Source organism: Pezoporus flaviventris, unplaced genomic scaffold (assembly GCF_033815535.1).
Source record: "Pezoporus flaviventris isolate CSIRO_AGI_PZ_B2104156 unplaced genomic scaffold, CSIRO_AGI_Pfla_v1 ptg000040l, whole genome shotgun sequence".
Lineage (NCBI taxonomy): Eukaryota > Metazoa > Chordata > Aves > Psittaciformes > Psittacidae > Pezoporus > Pezoporus flaviventris.
In genome coordinates this window covers 4,732,351-4,739,173 of record NW_026892588.1, presented here as the reverse complement: position 1 = coordinate 4,739,173, position 6,823 = coordinate 4,732,351, and the positions used below count along the sequence as shown (strand labels likewise).

Genomic DNA, 6,823 nt, shown 5'->3' with positions numbered 1-6,823 from the left:
TGGGGGAACACATGTCCAAGATGGACACGAATCCAGGGGTCTTTTCCATACTTTCAGGGGTATGATAGCCCAGGAAAAATGCATATTCAAGATAGCAGAATGAGGGAGATGAGCAGGCATTTGCAGAGCAGCACAGACCACTGATTCACATTTATATTTGCCAAATGCTGTAAGCAAAGTCCTCTCATGCATCCACTTTAAGACAGCTTACTACAAACACTGCAGGCCACAAGAGGGTTTGCTTCTCATCTCCCTCCTAAAACCAAATCGTTTCCTCACACCCCTGTATTTCACCTCAGCGCTCCCTCCAAGGGGCCAAGTGACGGTCACAACCTCGAGGGTATCCGCCCAAACCAATTACAGCTGCTCAGTTTCCAGCAGTGCACTAGGTACCCTGAAGGGCCAGGGGCCATCCCCACCTCACAGCGCTCATTCCCCGACCCGGCAAGGAAAGAGAACTCGGCTGAGTCGCTCCCACCTCGCCAACAGCGCCTCCCACCACCGCCGCGCGAAATGGCGGCAACAGAGGGGCCAAGGCGGTGCCGCAGCAGCGCCCCGGCAGCACTCTCAGCGCCCTTCAGCCAAGCGAGCGGGAGAAGCTATCAGTGGCGATCCTTCCCTGGCAGCGCTCGCCCTCCACGGCTCGCAGGAGCCGGCCAGGGTCTGTGGGCTCCCGGTGTCACGAAATGGAGGACACAGGTCCGCTCCGCGCTGGCCGCCTTTCCTCTGAGGTCAGGGGCGGCCGTGGCACCTGACGGACCAACTGCACTCGCGAGTGCGGAAACCCATGGGGAAGGGCTAAATTCCCCTTAAAACGGTAAGAAAGGAATGTGGAGGGACTCCACTGGTGCCAGATTTAGAGCTTGTGCAAACATGGATGTTTTCTGGGGGGGTATTACTCTAAAAGTCTTTACTCTTCCCGTGGTACAGATAGGTGAGGTGGCTCATTCCTGCGCTGTATGACTGCATTATCAAAGGGGTTCCTACAGAAAGGAGATAAATATACTGAACATATTGATCCTTAAAAATACATTCTAGTGGGTTTCAGAAAGTTTTTTTTTTCCTTGCTGCTAATCTCGAGCAACAAAGCTCAAGTTCACATGAACTGAAACAGTATCACATAAAATACTGTAAAATGCAGAAGTAGGTTGTTTTATTTTTTTATTTCCACTTACAGTTCTGGACTTGCCATTAGAGCAAAGCTTGTGAACTGTTAAATTTAAAATAAATAGCAGAACTGTCTCAGAAAGACTAAGTTTTAAGCTGGTTCAAAGCTTCGTGCCAGTCAACAAATACTATAGAGGCAGCTACTGTAAATATGTATTTCCTCATACATAAATAGATGAAAAGGAGACATTTTCTCAAATATTGATTGATTTTAACATAAATAATTTTTATTTAATCAACTTTTTTCTTTCTGGCAAATATTGATTTTTAACTTTGCATTTCAAATTCTTAGACATTGTACGTGTACGTAATGTAAGTGTATTCCTTCAGGTTGTTCAAGCCTAGGTCAATTAAAAGAATGCAGTAAAGGTTATGATCATTTTTGCAATTGAACATATATGAGGTCTTTATTATTCTTAACCTTAAAAAGTCTCTCATCAGAACTGTGTCATATTACAGTATCCCCAAATTTACACCACATGTTTGGATGCTTTAATCCACCATCTAATTACTGGGCAGACAGCCAAGGGTAAGAAGCACTTCATTCCTATTTCCAACATGACAGAATCTTGGCCAGCACAGAACAACAAAAGATTTGATGATAAAGAGCATAGAATGCAGTCAGGATTGCTTATGAACCCATTGTCTGAAACTCAGTTCTGAAGCTGCCAGTGTTACACAGTAATTGGAATAAAAGTGGGAAAATGGATGTGTTTATAAGCATACAATAAGCATTCATTTTGTGCTTATAATAAATTCCAAGACCAGAAAGCATTTTTTACTCCTTAGTAAGGAGAGGCATTAGAGAACGCTTTCTTCAATTCTGACCTCAGGCAAGTTTCCATTTTAGTTCACAACATGTGCTTTTAGCTGACCAGACTTTAATGTTTAGAGCCGTAATACAAACAGTTCATTTTTAAAGCTATTTTTTTCTTCAGTTCCCTTCCCTAGGTGACATCTCCCTCAACACACACACACAAATCACATAAAATATATAGCAAAGCAGTCTCTCAACTGTCTCGGAGACAGTTTAATTTTTGATTTTCCCCAAGCCTAACATCTGATCTGCCATATGTTCTGAGTCTTTCCAGCTCATGGAGATCACATATTAAGTCATAAACCTGCATGTTCTGGAGCAATGCAACTAGAAAATCACAAACACCAGACATTGGTCAGTGATCCGTATGATAAGAGAATAATACGCATACTTACTAAATACAAATCTGTTAGAAGATTCAGTTTTCTCCAGAACTTACAAACTGAAGAAATCAGCTACAAACAAATGAAATGCAGAAAAGTATGAAGACATCAGTAAGCTGAGACGTGTAGATGCCTTCTGTGCCATTCATTTGGCTTTATCCACAATTTGAGAGTCATGACAAAACCATTGGTCTCTAAAAAGGGCCCTAACTGGTAACAGAAATGACAATGAAATGTTAGAAGTTCTTAAAATCACAGGCTACTCTTGAACTGTATGATTTTTTTTTACCCTATACTTGAGATGGTTGCAATGGTTCATTTATTAAAGAAACTGTAAAATTCAAGAATTAAATATTTGCAGCTGTAACCTTTCCCAGTCGTATTTGGGAAATAAAAATACAGTAAACCCCACATTGCTGAGATGAGGCAAAGGCAGTTTCTTCCATTTTATCCTGTTGGCTAGCATTTACAAACATTGGCCTGATGTTGCACCAGCCTTGCAAAAACTTAAACCAGGTGAATAACCTGATTTGTGGCAGCTGAAATTACTCATGTGCATAAGTGTTTGCAAGATTGGGTCTTAAGAGAGCTAAATGCAGCTCCTGCTGGGACCTGGCAATACTGCTCTGCATGTGTGCTGGAGGGGATCTCCCAGTCCTGATACAAGGCACTGCTCCCCAGGGCTGCAGCAAGCAGCCTGCTCTTGCTGTGCCCGTAACATATGCTTCCCTGGGAAGTTGAGCTCTTGAATTTTGATGTTTTAATGTGGCTAAAGTAAAATATTTTTAACACTATTTTTTCCTGCTATGGTGAGGTTCTTTTCTGTGCTTATTTTACCTTTGTATCATCTTTCAATCCCTTACCCATCTGCTTTTTTCTTTTAAGAGATGGACTCCCACTGAACCCCTTGAGTATAGACTAACCACCAAGAGCTGTTTTCATTACGTATAGTATTAACATCTTCAGATTAACAAAGCAAGCACATGCCATGTTCATAATTCCACCCTGCACAAATCTCATGTAGAAACACATTATTTTATGGCATATACTAAAGACGTTAACAATTCTGTAGACAAAGGAGATAATATAACATTGAGTATAGATTTTACAGTTCTCATAGCAGATACTTTCTAATTCTTGTGTATTTAAAACATAGGCACAGTTGAGAAAATGAAACACATGCAGAAAGAAAGAAAGGAAATGAATGCTGTGGTGATACTTGTTCCTCTGGCAAGTACCTCCTAGGAGGTAAGTCATTGTTACTTCCTTAAAAGTAAAACATGAGGAAGGTCTCATTGATAGAACATCCATGGAGTCTGCTTTTTTACAAATGACAGATAAACCTGAAAGTTGTATCTACAACTACTGTCTTGGAAAATACTTGGCTATTTTCATCCTATCAGTTCTAGCACTGTACTTTTTTTAAAGGTAGGAGGGGAATGGATGTTTTTATAAGTTGGAGCTGTTTTGTTGAAGTCAGACCTCCACAGAAGAGTAACAAAATGCTCTTATCAGCTTTTTGCTCTAAATTACTATGAATCATTGATACTTACTTCTATGCAATGGCTAACATCTGGATTCCAGATCCTCTGATGGTTCATGCACTTTAACAAGGTTTCCCGTCAGCATAATTTCTTGCTTTGGAGTGGAAACTATAATTCTGTAGTTGAAAAAAATTATTCAGAAACATCTGACATTTGTAGATTTCTTTTTATTAGATAAATTTAAAATTACAGATTTTTTTTCATAGAATAGTTCTCATTTGTTAGAAATATAAATAGTTCTAATAAAAATTAATATTATGAATAGCCTTAGTTCTGTGGTGGGCTTTGTGCAGGAACTTAAGTTACAATGTTTTCCTATTTTAGTGTGAGGCTATTTACCACTCTATCAAACTAATTCCCTGGAGAAAATAAAGTTTTCTTCTGCCCGTATTTTGAAGTAACATGCACTGGTCATGAACTTCACTTTGTGTACAGTTTTGTCAGTTTAAAAAAATATTTACTCATAGTAGTTTTCATGTATCACTCTGAATAAATGACTGAAGTACTCCAAATCCTCAGTAATACAGACCAGTTGACTTTAGTTAGGATTGTAGGTGGAAGCCTGCTAACTTGCTGCTGCTCATTAAACCAGCAAAAAACACACACAGAAAGAAAATTTCCACAGATTAAGTCAGGAAATGTAATTCTCAGGAAAATCATCTTGGAAAATCTGCTAATACAGAAATCTTAATATGATGGAAGTATTTATCCACATACCAGAGACAGGAGAGAATTTGTGAATTTTGAAATAATGGGTCTGATACGACTTTTTAGAATATGCTCTGTTTTACACAGAGCATTTTTAGTCTCCAGGAGAGTTTGTATCTGTTGAAGTGTTTTTATCCTAGCAGATAATAAATTAGAGGAGGAGACGAGGTAAGGAGAGATTGATTCTTTGCATAACACTGGCCACTTAATATCTACATGTCTGATTCTTCCTCAAGGGAACTTGATTTTGTGTCCACTCATTTTCTTTAGGGAAGAAATAATCTTAGCTCAAGGGAACTTGGTTTTGTGTCCACTCCATTTTCTTTAGGGAAGAAATAATCTTAGCTATTGTCCACTTTGAAATGCTTATCCCAAGATTTCTAGAAAAGCTAATCTTTCCCACCTCCTTCCCTAGTCCCATCCTTAATTGCTAAACTTAGGTTGATTAAGGTGGAATAAAGCAATTCAGCCACATAAACTGGATAAAGCAGCAGTGTGATCCGCATGTGAAGTGAATGTGGTCCAGCCGATATGATTAATAGCTTGATTCAGTCAGGCCAAGACACCTATGTGAGCTAGAGATAATTCTCATAATTTTAAACTGCCTTTCCTGGTATGACAGCCTGCTTATTTACTCTGTTATTTCTAATAATCTTCCATACTGTAGCTATGCTGTGCATTTTAAGTTAAACAGCAACAACATGCCAATTAAGTTTCTGCAGACTGTATGATCTGAACACCCTACAGATCCTTAGCTTTTTCAAAGTAGGTCCATGTATACAGGTTTTGTTTGATCTCTGGTTCATGTCAACCTGGTTTTGAAACACACCTGAACTAGAAAGGTATTTCTTTATGATATCTTAGTTATCAGGAATGCAGTCTATAATGGAGGAGGTGGGGGGGGGGAGTTCATGCCGTGATCTTTCTTCAGATATGTTTATTCTTGCATTAAGGTAGAAAGCATACATTCCTCAGTTTATATTTTCTCCCATACCTATCTATTTTAACTTTTATGATCATAAAGAACATTGCCTTGAGCTTTACTTTAAATTTAGTATTTTTATGCTTGATTATATGTTATATATAATATTATTTACTGATTGCATCACAAAAAGGTGATGTGCAAAACTGCACCTCTTGTACACAGCTAATAAAGTTTGATCTAGTCCCGAGGAGAGCTTTAGGGCATTGCAGCATTGCAGTGCAAGTAATAAACAATAGGAAGTATGAGTGCAGAACTATTACATATCCTTGCAGATGATGGAAGAGACATAAGCCAACCCTCCTGACTCCACATCAGATACCAGGAAAATGTATTTTACAGCGCTCAGACTGTATTGTTTCAGAAATTAACATGATGTGAGCCTTTAAAAGGTGCAAGGAAACTGTACTGTTGTACACGCAACAAGATGTTGACACTATAGCATACACAAGAATGATACAAGTATCTAATAGTAGGAGAGAAATAGCCTTAAATCATGCCAGGGTGATTTAGATTGTATATTAGGAAAAAATTCTTCATTGAAAGGGTTAAAAGAGTCATCATCCTTGGAGGTATTTAAAAGTAGATGTGGCACTTGGGGATATGGCTTAGTGCTGGACTTGGCAGTGCTAGGTTAACAGTTGAGCTCAATCTTAAAGGACTTTTCCAACCTAAACAATTCCATGATTAGAGTATTCATTACATTGAATACTTCAACATAGGTTTTGGGTTCACTGACCTTCATGTACTGATCTGCGCAATTCTGTTGCAGAATTCTTGAAAGCATTTGAACATATTTTCAAATTTAGCCAAATTTGTAACTTTAAACTTCAGCAGTGGACTGAAAATCCTTGTGAAACAAGTATAATTCAAAACTTAAAAAATAGCAAGCATCTTTCATTCTGCAGTGCAGTAACGTGTTTAACTTTCAGTTTGGGCACCTAAGGCAATTGTACCAGTTCCTGACATGCTATCTTCTGAAAACAAAACCCAGAATAAAACAGAAAATTACATGAGAAGCAGCAGAATAGAAAGCCCAAGTACACTCATACTTAAGAAATTGTCTGTCAGACATGTTCCTAGCAAACTGTGGACTCCACAATGCAGATCATGTCTGGAGTAGGCATTGTGTTAGGCTGAACATGTTCTGGAAGCCTCCAAACCAGGAAGTAAAGACAATGACTGAAGTTTAGGGACTTCTCACCATCACAAAAACATTTGA

At 38.8% G+C, this 6,823-nt stretch overlaps 1 protein-coding gene across 2 annotated transcripts in view; it reads left to right on the top strand.

The window, feature by feature from the left end:
• Positions 1-319: 319 nt before the first annotated feature.
• Positions 320-6,823, top strand: part of CDC7 (cell division cycle 7) — a 40,242-nt gene continuing 33,738 nt past the window's right edge. The window contains exons 1-2 of one of the 2 annotated variants that reach the window (XM_061465519.1): positions 320-731; positions 3,524-3,615. The gene's annotated coding sequence lies outside the window, so the exon portion shown is untranslated. Of the gene's footprint in view, positions 818-3,523; positions 3,616-6,823 lie in introns of both variants that reach the window. The other variant, XM_061465517.1, reaches the window with a different exon arrangement.